Source organism: Lepidochelys olivacea (assembly GCF_965140295.1).
Source record: "Lepidochelys olivacea isolate rLepOli2 genome assembly, chromosome: 9".
Lineage (NCBI taxonomy): Eukaryota > Metazoa > Chordata > Testudines > Cheloniidae > Lepidochelys > Lepidochelys olivacea.
In genome coordinates, this window is record NC_140419.1 from 83,971,537 (window position 1) to 83,990,990 (window position 19,454).

Sequence of the window (19,454 nt, forward strand, 5' to 3'; positions counted from 1 at the left end):
GCGAGGCACCAGACGATGCTGGGGGCTGCTGCCCCTTCTCTCCCGCCGGCGCCCTGACTGCGCTCGGCACCCGCCCGGGCGGTGGGCAGAGCCGCGGCGAGCGATGCCGGGGAAGTTTGGGAAGAATTAGAGGGAAATGGGTGGCCCTGGCCCTGCCGCGGCTTGTCCTTGCCAGGCTCATCCCGGAGCGGATTACAAATGAGAGGCATGGACCGCACGCCACGGACCGCGGGGACCTGAGCATGTAGAGACCGAAGCCGCCTCTCTTCGGTGAGTCTCCCGCTGTGTGGGGCTTGGGGGGGGGGGGAGGGGGGAGGCTCTAGTAAAAAGGCAGCCAGAAGGGGAGCAACAGATTGTAGGGACCGGCGGTCGCCTCTGGGCAAGACCGTCAGGAGAAGGGCTGTGATTTGGGTGCCTGGCAGGAGAGAAAGAGAAAGCCAGGGAGGCAGAGCCGCAGTTTGAAAAGACCGATTTGCCAGCCCCAGCCCCACCGAGCTTTTGACAGCAGCCTCCATCAGGCGCCAGCGCTCTGTTCAAACACGCCTCAGCCCTCCCGTGCCCCCCGTCGGATTTCCTCCAGGAGATGTTTGGCCTCAACTCTAGGAGGTCAGTGGGAAAGGGAGAAAAATATTTTTTATATATAATCTCTGCTTGCCCGTGATAGTCTGGCGAAAGCCTTTTAGGGTAGAATGGCCGGGGCTGCCTGCTTCCCCCTTCTTTATACGCCTCCTAGAGCTGGGTGGTTCAAAACCAGCTTTTACGACCCCTTTGATCGCCTTGTTTCATTCCCTGAAATTATATCCCCGGCTTTTACATGTTTATGGCATCTCCTCTTCATATGTGCTAGGATACTGTAAATTAAGCACGTGTCACATTAGAAGGAAGCTGCTAGTTGCTTCAGGGATTTCTCCCCCTCCTTCCATGCAGACAGAAAATACAGTGAATCACAGTTACAATGGGCTGCATTTATTTATTTGGTTGGTTATTTATGTATTTTTTGTACAGGGAAGTTCATTACTGCAGAAGTGGCCAAGTTGCCAGCTGGTCGGATTAGAGTACAAAACAGGAGGACATCAAAACTTATAATAAAGTCCAGACTAGCTGGCTTCATTGCAAAAGTTTATGGTGATGCAGACTCTAAATCTAATGGACCATGTTTCATTTTAGCTGTCCATGCAGTAGATATTACATATATATGTCCATGTGCTAAATTATAATATATATAATGAATTTTATAACAGCCACCTGTGTGTTCATGTGATTTTACTTTAGATATTATGTACACATATACATTTATTTTCACCTTATTAGGTGGGCCATTTCTGTGACACATTTGTGAGTCATATCAGTGATCCACAGCTTTTGAAACAAGAACTGCTAATAGTGATGTCATAGGAAGATGTTCTTTGCCATACCTTCAGAAATAAAATTCCACTATGAACCTCAAACTACATAAATTACAAACTGTCAAATGCCTAACAATCTGTCAGATTCCCAGCACAACAAAAACAAAAACCAACCCTCCAATCTCTGTTTCTCAAGAACTCACAGGACTTAATTTGTTTGATTTCATTCTATTTGCTATTTAGCTGTGTCTTTTGTGAATGGACATTGTGACTGTCTGTTATTATTAGTGATGTTGATAATATCATTTTAGCTCATGGCTATGCATAGGATTCGGTATAATTATTCCATAAATTTCTACACACTTTTGAGTTATCCATTTCAATGATTTTATATGAAGTCCTACATTTTCACAGCTGCCTCAAAGGGTGTTTGGACTTTTAATCCACTTGATCACCTTCTCTCAACTTTTCCATTGTGTTCTTCAAATATTTTGTCTGAGAATCTTCCTGTTGGACAAATCATAAAAAGAAACAGGTTTTGTATTAGGTGGAACACTTTGTAACAAATGCTCTTATGTAATGCAAGGTCCTGTACAGTGTGCAAAATGAAAGAGAGTGGAAGATTTTTGGAAGAACAGTTGGTCATGTGGCTAAGGTAGGGGAAGAGAGGGGAAGGAGTCAGGAGTTTCTATTTCCAGATGTGTCACCGACTTCCTGTGTGACCTTTATCAAGTCATTCATACTCTCTGTGGCTTGTTTTCCATCTCTGTAAAATAGGGATAATCATGCTGAGCTACTTCACAGGACCGTTGTGAAGCTACATTTTTGTTTGCGAGACACTTTTCAGTTCTGGGAAGGAAGATGCTACATCAGTGCACATGATTATTATTCCAAAAGTGCTTTTTAGGAACTAAAGGGAAACTCAGATTGTTAGCTTATTAAGAATGTGTAGCCAAATGTCTTTTAATACAGTTGACAAATAGAATGGCCTACCTTCCTGAATATTAAACCCTAGTAGGAACTATCGGGCATTATTTCTGAGGAAGAAAACGACACAACCAGGGACCAAGATACATGTATATATGTACACTTCATGTACATGTTTACACCCATCTTCCCTAAGTAGAACTGCTGGATAAATATCAGCTGAAGCAAGTTCGGGTCATTTCCATTTCAGACCATCTAGCTTATAAATGTTTTTGAATGTATCTATATTCTGGAGAATGCACAAGTCTCTTGGCATTAACTAGACTCCTTGTGAGCCTCTTAGACTCCCCTTTCTACCATGCTATGGTTTGTCATTTCATTTGTTTTTTTTTTAATATTGAACTTTAGCGAGCAGAGATCAATAAGCTATCAGCTCAATGCAAGCCTTGATAGACAATAACTATCTTTATTAAACTAACTTTAATTTGAGATATTGTTGCCAGGCACATTTTTAGTGAAAAAAACTGAAATGGGCCCAGGTGTTCGCTTTCTTCAAACCGTGAAAAGGACCTAGATGGGAAATGGCTTGAATGCGAAGTACCCTACAATTGGCTTTGATTTGAGTTGTAAACACAGAGAACAGTCATAAAATCCTTTAAAATTTTGTTACTTTCTCAGGAGAGCATTTTTTTTTATCGTATATCTCTTGTCTCCCTTTCTCTTCAGTATATTTCATTTACAATCTAAAACTATTCATCTTTTGGATTATTTATCGGATATTTAAAATGTATCGTTAGTTTCTTGACCTTCTTCCCTTGTTTTAAATTAGATGTTCAAACTAGTTTCTGCACAGGATTGGCATCTCAGAGATAATGGATAACACAAAACTCTTTGATTATTTCACTTCTTGCAAAGATTTATTTTTCGGGCAATCATAAAAAAATCGTCAGATGATCAGTACTGAGGTCTCCTGATTAGGTGGATTTTTTTTTTAGTAGGCAAAATTATGGTATTGTCATCTCACTGAATTATGGGTCTCATCCACAATATGTTTGCTCTGGATTCTCAAGGTTACAGGTCTTGATAACTTATCCCGGAAGAGGAAGTTTACTAAAAACAATGTGCAAATAATTATTCCTCATAATAGACTGAATCGTTGATAACCACCACCCAAGTGTAGCTAAAAGGAGGCTGATACTGTTGGGATTATTCTTTTAAGTACAGTAGCATCATTTGCACAATGTGAGTCAAACTCTGCTCACAGTTACACTGGTGTAAAACTGGAGGGACTCCTTTGATTTATAGGGTTACTCCAGATGAAAACCAGGGTAACTGAAACAAAAGGCCATATTATGCTGTTGATTTTTAAATAACTCTCCCCATTAATATCAATCAGGCATTCTGAAAGCAAGATATGGGCCAGAATTTAGCCCATTGTTGGCATATTCACAGCAATATAATACTCTCTTATGGATGCCTCACTTCAGAATTCACTGTAATGTGCTAGTGGGGAAAGGCTGTTGAATGACTCAGATGAATGTAGCTCAGAGTAAACAAACATGCAAAGCATTTCTGGCTAAAGAGAGAAAGGGAGAACATGAAAGAGCAGACAAGCTAAGTTGAAGGATAAGACGTTTGTCAGCAAGTCTCATCAAATTTAGCAGAATCAAGCCACCCAAAGATGCAGGGTCAGATTTCCTATTACCTTTCACCTTCTTCAGTGATGAGCAGCTGTGCAAAGTGGCTGCAAAATAAAAGTAAAATGCTACTAAATCAGAATTGTCCACTCACTTATGCTGGTGGGGAAGTACTCTCATATTGCCTGGGTGTAGATAAATTCATAAGGACCCAGACCCCTTCTACTGTCATAGTCTGGGGGACAAGGGGACAAGAAGGTGACTTTAAGCCACCTTTGTGCTTCCTTAATTTGATGCTAAGCTGGTTCCTGGCACAAATTAGAGCTACCTGTAGGCTATTTTAATTAGTGCTGGCTACCAAGGGCTCTCATGGGGTTCCCCAGCAACCACAGATCACTGTGATATAAGGGCACCCTGACCATATCCCCTTTCAAGTGAACACACCCAAATGCACTTGACTGATTAGGGTCAAGATTTAAGACATGGGACAATCGAGCCCCCTGTGTCTAACTGAGTTCTTTGTTTCAGAGTAGCAGCCGTGTTAGTCTGTATCCGCAAAAAGAACAGGAGTACTTGTGGCACCTTAGAGACTAACAAATTTATCTGAGCATAAGCTTTCGCTGTAGCCCACGGAAGCTTATGCTCAAATCAATTTGTCAGTCTCTAAGGTGCCACAAGTCCTCCTGTTCTTTCTGAGTTCTTTGTAAGGCTATGGGAGAAGCATTATCCATTTTCAGCAGTGATAAGGCCAGCTCTCTGAGCCTTCAGTCTCATGCTTCAGGATCCAGGGTGAGTACCACTGTTGGTTAAGGGAATAATGTAGTGGCAATCAGGGATTAAACTGTGGGTGTGGGGAGTGCACAGGGCCCCCTCCGTTGGCTTGCATGAACTTCCCTTTCTGCTTGGTGCATGGAGAGCTCCTGCTCCTATTTCAATCTACTTAGACCACTAGTGCCAATGTGCTGAAGAGATGGTGTGGGGAGGTGTTGTAGGGTTTGCTCCATATTAAAATGTGGTGATTTAGGGATGCAGAATGCTGCAGGGAAAGCAATGAAGAGTCTTCACACAGAGGCTGTCACGAGCAATAGGCATAATGTTTCTGTTGGCATTTTGTATGACAGGATGAGAGGTTGTGTGAGAATGAGATGAGCTGGAGTTGGGAGACACCAGTGTAGTTCTGTATGTGTTGTAGTAATGTATAGGCCTCAACCCAGGGTTTTCTTTTTATGCCTTTCCTCAGTGCAAATCAACTTTTGCTTTGTATTGACAACATCAGGCATGGAGAGAGAGACCCACTCATGCAATACATTTGGACAGAAAAGATTCCAGAGGCAAATCTTCATTACTAACAATTATGGGTGTCTCTGTAGCTGACTCACTAGGACAGTAAGGCTGTTAGAGATTTAGTATTTTTGTTCTCAGTGCAATCTTTTGGCTTAAGTGTTTGAAAACAGTTCTCCAAATGGTCAAATATGATTTTCACTGGGTCTCCCATCTCATTCTCTCTCTCTCTCTCTCTCTCACACACACACATTTGCCAACACAAAACAATTCTCTTTCTCTGCAGTAAAATAAAGGAAATAATCCACAGCTAGTGAAATAATATTTGTTGAATACTTTATTTGTTGAATTATTCATTAAATGAGGGGAATATTTAACCAGCTGCAATAGTAAATCATGGGTTAACCATGGAAGATGCAACAAGGTAATTCCATTAAGTGTTCCTAGTAAAACTCCATAAACATTAAGTATGGAATGATTTGTGATCTCACTAGAAACTTGAAGTAGAATTATGAACATGTCTGCTTTTCATGGATGGGTTAGTCATCCTGTTATTGATTTCCTGTGTCCACCTTCATCTTCTTCAACGTTCTTTGTGATCCTTCAGGGTGAAAAACCCTTATGTGTTCATAAGATATAAGTGCTCATTATTATGGGTAGAGTTTAGTATTTCAAAGCGCTTTCATCACTTCCAACCTCACTTAGGTCTGGTGACTTTGTTCATTTCTGTTATTATTAATAAGAATGTATACTGCAGTAGTGCTGGAGGCCCCAACTAGGGAGCAATCCCTATCATGCTAAGGTGTGGTTGCTGTATTTTTTGGTGCAGTGGGTGAAATAATTCTAATTCCTCCTTCAGTTGTTCTGAGCTTTCCAGTTTGCCTTTGCTCTGCATTATGAAGGGGAGGCGCCATTCTCTCACTTGGCCTCTAGCTGCAATTAATTCTGGTGATTAGAATGTATGATGGAATATTAGAACGTTTTCAATCAATGAAATTCTCAGCAATGCAACACATTTCCTGATGGAAACAAGAGAATAGTGCTTAGATACCACAGTGACAGGTGCCTTAGATAGATGGATTGTTAGAATGACAGTTCCTCATCATACTGTCTTCAGCCAGCTCATTGCCTTGAAAGATCAAGCTAGGTGCAAGAACACTGTCACTTTAATGAAACTGTCCTATCTGCAACAAGAATTCTTTGCTCCGTTTGGTAACGAGTACTGTGCAGGTGCCCAATTCATCTACTGTGGGCCCAATCCTGCAAAGATTAGTTATTCACATGACTAATCTTTACTCAGCAGAGCAGCCCCAGTAGGACTTTCCCTGTAAGGATTGTTCACGTGAATAAGGGATCGCAGCATCGGGCCCTGGCAGAAGATGAGATTTGAAAATATATGTAGCTAGAGACAGGAAGGCTACTCTGAACAGGAGAAGCAGCTGAGGAGACGAATCGCACACCAGAAGAGGAGAGATTACATTGAGGGGGGAAAAAAGAGGGCCATGCTAGTCTAGCAGAGAGGGAAAAGATGCATGGGTTTGACTAGGGCAAGTCCATGAAGTGTTTTAAAGCCAGGGATGCAATTCTAGGCCCAGATAAGGTCCTTCCATGTAAAACCTGCAGGCAAAGGTTGGTGGAGTGTGGGTTGGAAAGAGCAGGCTAATTTTCCATGAAAATCTTCTCAGTGAGAACTATCACATGACCTCTGGGAACACAAAGATTGCCCTCTCTAGAGGAAAAAACCACAGGGTCCATACTCAAACCTTGTGGATCCAGGCAGATCTGAGGGTATCTGTGGAAGGCCAGGGCCACCCATCTAGAGGCTCTGTGTTTCCACATCTGCTCTGGCTCCAAGCACCTTGATCCCTGACAGTGCTACATTGGAGGCTTCAGGATCCAGGGAAAACATAGTCCAACCCGAGACTTTATTGTCTTTCTGGGGAATCTCTGTGTGGTTGGAGGAGGGACGGAAATGATGTACATTTCCCCAACACCAATATGGTCCACTCACACCTTCTCCTGGTCCACCCAGTATCCACTCCTCCCCCTGCATCAACCTTGGATCCCACATTTGTGCTGTGCATGGGGAGATCGGCACACAGAGACTCCCCTCTGTGTGTGGATGTATGGGGAGCAATCTGAGCCATTGTCAGGAGGATGTTCCTTAGATTAGAAAGGATTTAAGGTTACTCAAAGTTGGGGTCTAAAAAAACGGTATGTAATACAGTGTGAAACCATTGTTTAAAAGCTCTAATAGATATTTTAAAATCTGTTGAAATCTGTATTTTGCAGAGTGGTAAGGTGCGTGTTCTTTCTGGGGGGCGCTTCTAGTGGTCCTGAGGTCACACTAAGTTACAAACAATATCTCTGTAGCTATATTTGTTCTTATCTGTATGAATAATGTGCAGGGATCTGCGTGTGTGTGTGTGTGTGTGTGTGTGTATAGACATGCACAGTGTGATGGTTTGATTCAGAATCTATGACAAGGAATGGGAGGTCCGGTATGTTACAACTGTCAAAAGCTTCACTTTCACATTTATCACCTGTTGTTTTCCAGTGGGGTCTCTCTGTAACCTAATCAAACAGTCTGATTAGCTGGTGAGTAGATGCACCTCCTGTCAAAGATATTGGTATAAGTATAGGCAGTTGGCAAGCCACCACATTATCTATACGCACAAAGTCTGATTAGTGCAGGCACCCCCTGGCAGAAATAAACAAATCACTGTCTGTGAAATCACTATGAACCCATGGCTGACTGAAACGATTTTGGAAAATAGCTTCCATGCTGCCACACAAGAGTGATTTGGCTGTGAGTAATTCAGCTGAGGTGAGAGAAGGGAAGTGGCATTATTTACAGGTCTTTTGGCTCTCTATGCAAGGCCCCCTGTCAAACTGCCAGACAAAAATAGTTTCCCTGCGGTGGCCATATGTCTGCTGTATAGGTCAGTAGGACGTGAAAAAAAATTATCTGGAGGCCATTTGTGCCCTTCCAGAGGCCTGTCCTCATGCAGGAGTCAAGTAATTTCTCTGATGAATATTGTATTCTGTAGCTGTAGAGTATTAACACCACATTCCGGGAAATTATTTTGGTTGTTTTGCAAAGGAATTTAATACTCATGAAAGGGCCCGACTGAGAATCCCTGAGACTGAAGTATTGAATGTATCGAAAGAGCTAGTGTATTGCAGGTAGCATATTCCTGGTTTTATATACGGCTTCATCAATGTGCCTGAGCCGGAGGGATCCCTTCTACAGTTGAGATGTTAGCTGTTTATCATAGCCAATTGGTGTTCATGTCACGCTCCCCATCAGTACCGGAGGAAGTTAATGATTCAACTAGCGGATGAATCTTGGTCACAAGCCACCTGAGGCATGTTACGCATACGCTATAAAGAAGTGTTAATTCCTGCCAGTTAATCCTTTTTGTGCTGTGGACTCTTGTCCACTAGGAACTGGACTGAGACCACCAACTTGTTTTACGCCAGTCGCCCAACAGCCACACACTCAGGCTGAGAGTCTGAATTCATTCAGGTTTATAAAATGCTTTGAAATCTTCAAATGTCTAAATGAGTGTCATTATTTTTATAGAGTTGTTCATAGCATGGGCCAAATTCTGTGCATTGTGGACCAAATACAGGATTGACTTTCACACAGGTAACTACATGGATGTTGACAGGGTTGCAGTGTGGATAAGTCAGCACCCTGTTTTCCCCTCGCTCTACATCTGGGACCCTGTGGTCCTCAACGGCGAGAGATTCAGTGATACAGCAGCACAAATTGACGTTTTATCATGTCCCTGAAAAAATATGTCCTGGAACTTTGATATGGAGAGTTCACACATGATGCGTAATGCTAAGCCAACACAACGCAAGGCAGCCGCAATTAGTGCGACCTTTCAGGAATATCAATAGACATTCATTAAAAAGCTACATAATGGCGCCACCAAGGCAACACATGTTGCAACAATATGGCAAAACTGTTGTCTTAGGAAATAAATAAAACAACAAATACATAATTAATGAAAGCCATTCGCTTTTTCTGCTGCTGATGGGAACTTGACAAAGTCGCAGTGCACACAAATCAGAGGAGAAAAATAGTGCAATTAGTGGTACAAATCATCAGTGGCAATGACAGCTGCAAAAGTCTTTAGCTTGCACCTGGGAATCATCAATCTGATTGGCTTGGGATGTACATAGGTAGTTTGCAAAAAGTATCCCATTGTTCTTATTTTTAATCTTTAGCTCTTATGGGTATGTCCACTCAGCAACCAAAGACCTGCAGCAGTGAGTCGCAGAGCCCGGGTCAACTGACTCTGCGACTGTGGGGCTAAAATTCCTGCTAGGAACATGTTCAAAAAGTCTTCACCCACTGGGAGCCAGCCATTTTCTATGCTCATGGTGGACAAAATGTCACATGAGCAGTCCCAGGTTTGCAAGGGTAGACTCCAGGCTTGCAAAACTTCTTGAGCACTTCTTGGATCTACACACTCAAATTGCAATGAGGTTGACTTTCTGAATATAGTGCAGCAATTATCAGGGACCAGGAAGATACAGGACCACCTTGCTCAGCTCTAGATGAGCTGGGGAGAGGAGGAAAAATTGACATTAACCAATGTGGGGAAGGATAAGGAGGGAATCATGGCTTCTTGTGTTACTGCAGCTCCTCCAGACAGATGGGGGAAGAGGAGCTGAGCAGATCTTGTTCACGGCAGGGAGGGATGATAGCATCAGACTGGAAATATCTGCTATAAATTATTTTATGGTCTATTCATGTATCTGAAAAATCAGCAACAATTCAGTTAGTCTGTCTGGCAAATTAATGGTGACTTTGGGCAGGACAGCGTGATTTCCTCTGTCTTTCCTGAGACTACAAAAAGAAAAGGAGTACTTGTGGCACCTTAGAGACTAACAAATTTATCTGAGCCTGAGAAGAGGTGCTCTGGCAGCAGAAAGCCCGAGATGGACGGGCCTGTTCCAAAATGTGCAGAAATAATTCACCACAATAATCAGTGGCCTTTGCTGGGTATGAATGTGCTTTTCTGGATGTTAAATGTCCCTTTGCTACTACATCTGAAGATGGGACTGGAAGCAAAGATTCCTACCCCCACCCCAGGCCCCTGCTCTCATTTGTCCTCTTCTAGCTGGATGACCCATTTTTTGGAGTTTTCATGGCAAGACAGCTCTGTGGGAGTCACAGCAGCTGCATGGTTGTTAAGAGTGTGTTCTAATTGTAATTTGTATCTTCTTGTTCTTTTTCAAAGGCAGCATTAGAAAACTGCTTTACACACAAATGACACAGAGCTAGGCAGATTTACACCAGTGGAGCTAGGCAGATTTGCACCGACGTCTGTTTGACAAAAGAGCTGTATTTCCTGCATCTGAGTCAGACTCGTTAGAGCTTTGTATCCTATCGGTCCCTGTGTCTTCAGATCAGAGCTAGAAATATGGGGCTCAGTCCTCAGATGCACTGAATGGGAAGCAAATGTGGCTCTAAGCTTTCTATCCTCTGCTATTGATCCTGGGTCTGGCAAAGGGTCAAACTGCCAAAGAAATCCTCAGCAGCCATGTAGGCAGATTTAAGATCCCTTGGTATTGTACTGATGGCACAAATGAACCTTGGGCCCAGTCCAAAGCCCATTGAAGTCAATGGAAAAAACTTCCATTCACTTCAGTGAGTATTGAATCATGTCTTAAACAAGGGTGAGGATCTGGCCCCAGGCATAGAACATTCCTTCATCTTAAATGTCCTTCTTACTAATGTCTCAATGACTCATTTTCACTTTGTTTAGGCTTGAGTAGCTAGCGATGTCACAAACATAGTGGTGCCAAGTATTCAGAGTGTCTTTGTGGGATACGGTGGCACCTTAAAGACTAACAGATTTATTTGGGCATAAGCTTTCGTGGGCTAGAACCCACTTCATTGGATGCATGGAGTGAAAATGACAGATGCAGGCATTATTATAGTGACACATGAAGAGAAGGAAGTTACCTCACAAGTTGAGAACCAGGGCAGTGCTATTGTAATTGCTCCAATTTCAGCACCCTAGCTCCAGTTTGAACTCTTCTTTGTCCCTCTTACAATAGCCAAGTGAAGAGGTGGAGACAAAGATCCTCTTCAACCCCCACGTCTTTCTAACAGGATCCCCAACCATGATGCAGACCCATGCAGGACAGGGCTTGGTAATTTTCTGCACCAGCAGCTATGTGGCCAGAAATATATATTGTCATGTCTTTCTATCTTCAGAGCAGACGAGAAGCATCTCTCAGTGATCCCAGAACTGTGTGCGCATGTGCAGAGCAGGAGCAGAGGATGTGTAAGCAACAGCATCTCTGTAAGCAGCCTTCTTTCTCTTCCAGGATGACATCCTGAGAGATTGTTCAAGTTCACCCCAGCACAGTTCGTGCATATTTATAGGCTGCAGGATAAAAGTGAGTGGAGACTGTGTGTGGATTTGCACTCTGGCTGACCAAGGGGGGAAAGAATAAAGTAGTCAGTTCAGACACTGTCAGGGACCCACAGCACCTGCAGGTCCAGCAATCCTGCTGCACAGACCTTGTCATGCCAATGCTCTTTTATAGTCTTTTTTAAATGGTTATTTCATTTAGTGCTGAGGAAAGGTGTTGGTTTGGCAGACCTCGAGACTGAATTCTACTATTTACCCACAGAATAGGTACAGCCAGAGCAGGATTCCCCTTTCCCTCCACAGTGCCAATGTCCTTCAGCTCTGAAGGTCTCCACTCATAGGCTTGGGAAGGTAATTCAGTCTCCACGCCCCATTCAGTCCTTGGCCTCCCAGCACAAGTAGCTGGTGTTTGTATTATGAACACCAGTCCAGTATGAAATGGAAAGAGACCACCAGCTCATGTCACATCCAAGCAACTGGCTGATGGGCATGAAAAGAGTGGGTTAAATAATAAATACATTATTTGCTAAATAATAATAGTAATTATAATAATAATAATATCCTTTTTTCCTCTTTGTGTATCATTCACAAACTAACCTGATTCCTACAACTGTCTTCCTTATTCCCAAGTATTTGTTCAAACAAATTTCACCTGTGGATTGGTAATGAACTGTTTGGAGTGGACTATTTGGTATTTATTTTTTTGTGACATGTGAATGAAAATCCAGGCTGCTACAGCAAGTGGTGGTGTTGGTCTAGTGGGTGGCACTCTTCCAGCTGAGTCAGTACTGAAACAATGCCCCAGTATGGTGTTAGAGGACAGCGGGTTGCTGTAGGCACTGATTTCCAGATGAGAAATAAAACTCGACCACTTGTGTCAAACATTTTACTGCAGTTTCTGTAAAAATAAGCGGGTGTTAGGTTGGACAACCTCCTATATCCTACTCATCAAAAGGCGCTTTGAAGATTGTATTCCATGAAAAATTCTTCAGTTCCTGTCCTAATCTCTTGTGGAGGGTTGCTGCATATTTTTCAACTGCTGATGCTTTCTATCTCGGAGTTGGCTTCCTTTTATTGGTAAATAAAATGCTTCCCCATAGTCCTAAAGCACTTTGAGATCCTTCAGGATGAAAGATGGTCTGTAAATGTAAGATATTATTATTGTATTTTCAAAAAGAGTAATAGAGCCTTGAAATTAGGCTTCATGCAGCCCTCTTGGGAGTCCATAAAGCCTTCATTCGGCCAGGTAGATCTGCCTCACTTTTAGCATTATGGCACTGTGGATGTTTATACATGAACATACATGTAACTAGTTGTACAGTGGTCTGATTAAGTTAACCTTGACTAGATACAGGTAAGCAGAGAGGCTTGAAGATTAGAATGCCGTCCATCAAGTGGTCTCATGCTAAAGTTTAAAAGACCAGTGATACAGATAATATGGAGCTAGATTCAGTCAGAATCAGGCCCTCCGTCCCTGCTCATTGCTAGAAGATATACATTTTGTATGTTAACCACCTTCTGACTGAGGATCACAAAAGGCTTGACAAATTTATATGAGTTGATTAAACCTTTAACATGCCTGTAAGGTAGAACTGGATTTTCAACCCCATTTTACAGATCAGGAAACTGAGGGCATAGAAAGCTTAAGCAACTTGCCAGTGTTCACACAGGAAGTCTATGGCAGAGCCAGAACTAGAACCCACATCTCTTGCTTCCCAGTCCTCTGCTACTCAAGCCTATTGCTTTGTTCCATTTATTAATTCAAAGCAAAGCATGAAGGAAGCTTACACAGAATTTGTGATGGATGGTTTCCCATTTTAATCATCCTTCATCGGCCCAAAATACACAGTGTGCATTTGTGAGTAATAAACAGGGAATTTGGATCCGCATTAGTGGAGAATTCAAATCCCAGAAGGCACCAAGGAACCCTCCTACCCATTAATGGCATACTGTGATTAACAACAAAAAAAGTCACAACAGACTGACCCACGTGCCAGATGTAGTCAGGCAGTGTTCAGACTTGAGCATTTAACATACACCCAATGCTAGCATGTAGTTGACAGTTGGGAGCATGAGTCAGAGCAAAGCAGTGTGCCTTCATCCCGACTGCTAATTAAAAAAGTTCAGAAGCACTCTAAAGTGGAGAACCCTTGCACGACAACTGATAGAAGCTCCTGTAATGTGAAGGCTAATTCTGCTCTTATCTTTGGCAGTTGATGTGGAAAGGCATTCCTGCAGGCCACGGGCCAGACTTTTTTCCTCAGATACACTGGTGTAAATCTAGAGTGACTCCAGTGGAGTGACATCAATAGAAAGCTGGTGTAAGTGAGATCAGAATCAAGCTTTAGTGTTTCCTTTTATTTAAAATGTTAAAGGCACAGGCAGCTCCACAGCCCAGAAAAAAATTTAATGTCTGCAACAAAAAAGGTGATTTTAAAATATTGTGACTAACTGATGCTATGAGTAAGCACCAATTTGTCTCTTAATTAACCAGTGTGTAACTGGACCTATTGTTGTCTTATTTAAATTCAGTAGTTTTTTATCATTGGTTGTGGTTGTCCTGCAGTTGCTTTCCTGCTGAAGTCTGTATGGATTGGTTGTCGTTGTCAAGACTGTCACAATGTTGGTCCTAAATAGAACCTACAATACATGAACAATTAATATAGAAAATATCCTCTTCAGGCTGAAACATTTTAGACTAGTTGGAGGCTGCAACCAGAGCTGGGGCGATAGTGCAAAAAAAGATGTCTGCAAATATTTGTTCAAATTCCAAATGGCTCTGCAGCCTGACCATGTCTATTCACATGAATGTTTGGGGGAATGGCTGATCTTTGCATGAACGCCTGCCATCATTATTTGCACTATTTGATCAACTCTGTCTCCAACACTGGTTACCTAGCAGAAAACCTGACAGCTACTCACATTAAACTAGCCTCTCATGTATTTGTAGTGCAGTTAGCAGGGCAACGGGGTGAAATTTTTCAGCCAAACCTTTTGTCAGAGAAAAATACAGATTCAAGTCAACTGAAATGAAATATTTCGCAAATGTGTGGAATTTGCCAGATTGTTTTGATTTAAAAAGATCAGAATGGTTCATTGACATTTTTGAAACATTATCATTTGTACTGTCACAAAAGAACCTTTCTAGCAATTCAGATGTAGCCCTATTTCCTTATTTGGTCTTGGAGCTCTGCTAAAGCACATACCCAAAGATGTCGTTGTACACGGAATCGTTTGGGAGACTCTGAGGTATAATCTGGGCTCCCCTAAATTGGTGTTTTTGTGTCTGCATCTTTTCCTTTTGTGCTCTGGGTGGGAAAGAGGGCCCTAGAAGTAGAAGTGGGGATATAATAGGCCAGAATGTGGTAAGGTCTGAAAGCATAAGAATGGGTTGCCAACCCTCCATTATTGTCCTGGAGTCTCCAGGAATTAAAGATTGATCTTTACTTAAAGATTATATCATGTGATGAAACCTCCAGGAACATGTCCAACCAAAACTGGCAAACCTAGCAGAAGAAGCTATATGGGAGAAGCTACATGAGTGCCACATGAAACAAGAAGTGAGGGGGAAAGTGAGATATCCCTTCTTTTTATATGCTACCAAGGGTTATCAATGCATTCCCCATTGAGTGAGCGAGAGCTATAGTCTGCACTCATTACACTGGAGTAAATACAGGGTAACTCCACTGATGCTGATGGAGTTACCCCACTATAACAGAGCAGAATTGCGGCCAGAATAGCTGATTCTGCTTTCACTGACATCACTGTAAATCAGGAGTAACTCCATTGAAGTCAATGGGGTTACATCAGTGTAAGTGAGAGCAGAATCAGACCCAGATGCTCCAAAATGTATTTAAAACAATTTAGTTCCTTTGTAGCCGGGGTGGTGAGAAGAAACAGAATTCATCTTCTTGTATAATTTTTTTAATAGCTGACATTGAAAAGAAAAATTAATAATCAGAAGAACTCTAAATGTTGTATTGAACTGAGTTCACATCTAAATGTGTGTGGACTCGTAATTAGCGGGGAATTGTTACAAGGGGCTTATTTGAAATCTCAAAGCCAGCAGGCAGATAAAACTGACTCTCACTTTCTTCAATATGCTATTTTGGTCAAATGTTGAAAAAAGCTATGGAGAGAGCCTTTTTTCTTATTACATAAGACTTATCAACTTGATGCTGTTCTAAGAGTTTGGTCTTCTTGTGCAGATGTAATTACCAAAAAAGAGTCAAATAGAAAACAGCATCTTTTGAGTTAGCAGGGAATATTCATCCTATAGACCTCAAGGTTGTTTCATTCTGTGATCTGCATAGATACAGCCTACCACACTGCAAGACTGTATGCCTCTCATCATTTTACATATAGTTTCTCCAAAATGTACGCATTTTCCTTTGGACTTTTTCTGTTGCTTTGCAGTGGTTACTTATGTTGCTTACTGAGATTTCTATCTGTGCCCTAAGGATTTGCACTTCTATGCTAATGTAATACATAAAGCAGTCACCTTGACTTCATATTTATCAGCTTATGCAAGCGCTAACCTTTTACTGCACTGCAACAGAAATGTCATTCCTGTTCAGTCTGAAGATGACAAACAAACAACTTCATTGTCAATAATGCGTGTAGGGGCTCAGTGAGTGAGAGAGTGGGGTCTAGGAGTGTAGCTGGCGTCAAATATTATCTGAACTGAAATGGGCAATCTGAACTCTTTTCCTAGGGAGAGAGGTATTTTTAAATGACTGCACCTTTATCTTGATCAGGCATTAAGGACAGTATATTGGAGCTATCATAAACATTGCCTGTCAGCCTTCAAAAGAGCAGTTCCACACAGCTCAGAATTGATGGCACTGCCAGGGAAGTGCACTTAAGCTTGTTTTGGGGCAGCTTAGAGTGTAAGGCATCTGGGCAGAAATATAGTTTTTAGAGCTAGCAGCCCATTAACTTTCCTCCAGAGCCAACATTCACCCATCTTTTCCTCCAAAGAAAACAACAACAACAAAATGAAAAGGGGAAAATGTTTACGGATGACATTTGACTTTTCTCATCATGAAATGCCAACTAAGTTACCTGAATGGGTTAATGTCATTGTGGAGCTAATGTAGCCAGCCTCCAGCCAGTAATTCTTATGGAATAACTTAGAACATCCTTCTCAAAATGTGCCAGTGGATGCTGTTATCCAGCTCTCATTAAAGGTGGGGGAATTGTGTGACTAGATTCCCTTGGTCCAGAACCTCAGCTGATGTAACTCTGTTGCTCCATTGAAGCCAATGGAGCTAGTCCAGTTTACGCCAATGCAAAATTAATTTGTATATATCAACAGAGATTTTATGCTGGAACTCTTAAAGTCACAGCAGAAAACTATAGGCCAGGTAGAGGTGGACTAAGGTGTTTTTTTAAGACAACTTTGTGTTGTCCCACTTCAGAGCTGCTGTGAGAAGCCAGTACAGCCTCTGAAGTAACTTAGCTCCTTGCAGCGGTGTCTCCCCAGCAATCTATTGGTGACAGTTACATCTGGAATCCCTGCAGTGTGTAGCATTGCTCTCCCCGCCCTCATCCCAGACAAGCCCAGAATTTGCAATGGTAGCATAAGACACCTTGTGGAAAGCTTGGACCATGGGGGATTCTCATGCAGCTGGATGTGAGGTTCTAACAGTCCTAACACACTGCTGCAGCGTCATCAGAGGAGTATCCCTCCCACTGCCTTGCTTACAAGCTATGCCAAAAAAGTTGATGTAATTTAACTACAAAAGAGAGGGGAGGTTACAGGTATAAGTTAGCAGCCAGATTCTGATGCTCTTATACCGGGTAACCCCTCAGGCCACAGCTACACTAGAAACATGTTGCCAGTACAGGTATACTAACATACTATGCCGGTAAGGTTCTGCTAGTGTGGACTCAGCTTGTACCAGCAAAACTGTACTTTTGCTAGAACAGCTTATTCCGGTCCCTCGCTCTAGTTTTGCTGTTATAATTGCCTCTCCACGCTGGGCTTCTACTGGCACAACTGTGTCGGTCAGGGACCACAACTCTTCACACCACTGACTGGCATAGATGTGTCAGCAGAAATCTGTAGCGTAGTCATGGCATTCCTCCACAAGTGGTCCCATGGATTTTAATGGGACCACTTGTGGAGTATGGTAACCATGATCTTGAAGAAGTGTGTCACAATCTGGTCTGGAATGTTTTAGGTAATCTGCCTTCCACGAAGATTTTTTTAAACTCTACCTCAGTGACACCAGCATGAATCCAGGGTAATTCTAAGGAAGTCAACGGAGTAACTCTAGCTTTACATTGCTGTACCCAATGGCAAAAATCTGGCTGGTGATCTCAAGGCCATAGTCCAATCTGTTAAGACATAATGCAGAATCTTAAGAGCGTCCCAATGGAACGTTGCACGCAGCTTCTCATGCTTTTCTGCAGATCCTCTTTTTAGCAGTCATGTTTGCCAAACTGTTGCGAAAACTTGACTGCTGGTGGTAAAATTTAATGGACATTATTCAAGAATACTAATGGCTAATGAGATGCATGCAGGAATGTTTAGATTAGAATTGCTGCTAAAATTCCATTTTTAATGGGCATTTGTCATAATAATCACGTACATTGCTATGAATGAGCTTATATGCCAAAAAAAAAAAATCTTCATTTTGTGTCCTTTCCAGTAGTTTCATACATATGAGCTGGCCTTAGCCGATTTGGTTTGGTTTTTTTTTATTTGGTAGCTTTATCTGCTTTAAATGTCTGGAAAAGAAAGGTTCTGACGATATCTCCAAAATCAGAGATGTGCAGTAGAAAAACGTCATTGAAGGAGGGAGGGAGGAAGGGTGAAAATGCATTTTTGAAATAAGACTCTCATCATCATTATAGCACCTAGAGGCCCCAACGACTATTGGGGCCCCATTGTGCTAGGTGCTATACCAATATATAGTAAGTGACAATCCCGGGCTCTGTGAGGTTCCTTGAGCTTAGCACCCTGTTGGTGGAGTTTGAATATTCCCATAAACTCTGCTAGGCTCCATGGGCTTTGCTCCTTCTTGACTGGGGAAAACGGTGCTTGATGGTATCTTCCAAACACCACCAGGGTGTGGCATCAAAATGAGTTTACAAACTCACAGCAAATATTGTTAATCTGGGAATCTCTGGGCTGGTCTACACTAGAAAATTAGATCTACCCAGCTAGGTTGCTCCAGGGTGTGAATAATCCACTCCCTTGAGCAATCTAGTTAAGCCAATTTAAGTCCACATGTGGATAGCGCTAGGTTAATGGAAGAAATTTTCTGTCAACCTAGCTACTGCCTCTCAGGGAAGTAGATTTACTGCAGCAATGAGAGAACCCTTCTGCCACCGTAGTAAGTGTCTACACTGAAGAGGTGCTGCAGCTGTGCCACTGTAGCATTTGAAGTGTAGACATAGTCTCCATCTCCCTTTTTATATGAGATGAAAGTTAACAATGCTGGCATTTAAATCATCATCATCAGTGGACATCTGAGTTAACCCCATACTGAGATGAAGAGGGTAGTCCACACCCTTTGGCATATTGTTCCAGGCTCTCTGGACACATTTGTGGACATTTCTGCATCACTTATGCTCAGGTTATATTTCTGCAGTTTTCTTTGCAACCCTAATGATTAAAGACTTACTTTCATTTCATACGAAAGCTGAGATTCTGGAGAACAAGGTAATATTGTCAGAGAGTCACCACTAGGTGTGTCAACACATACTGGCTGTTTATGAACCCTAAGCCAATGAAAATTTTGCTAGTGAAGACTTCTGTGCTAGTCTACGAGCAGCTAGTCTCTGCTCTTCTACACATGGACTCACCCTGCGGTCCTCACACAACAAGAGAGAAGGATGATCCAGTTGTTAGG

The 19,454-nt window shown here is 42.3% G+C and overlaps 1 protein-coding gene across 1 annotated transcript in view; it reads left to right on the top strand.

Moving 5' to 3' along the window:
• The first annotated feature begins 208 nt into the window (after positions 1-208).
• The window catches only part of TRPC5 (transient receptor potential cation channel subfamily C member 5), a 137,109-nt gene continuing 117,863 nt past the window's right edge, over positions 209-19,454 (top strand). Inside the window, exon 1 of the mRNA XM_084639722.1 lies at positions 209-270. The gene's annotated coding sequence lies outside the window, so the exon portion shown is untranslated. The remainder of the gene's footprint in view (positions 271-19,454) is intronic.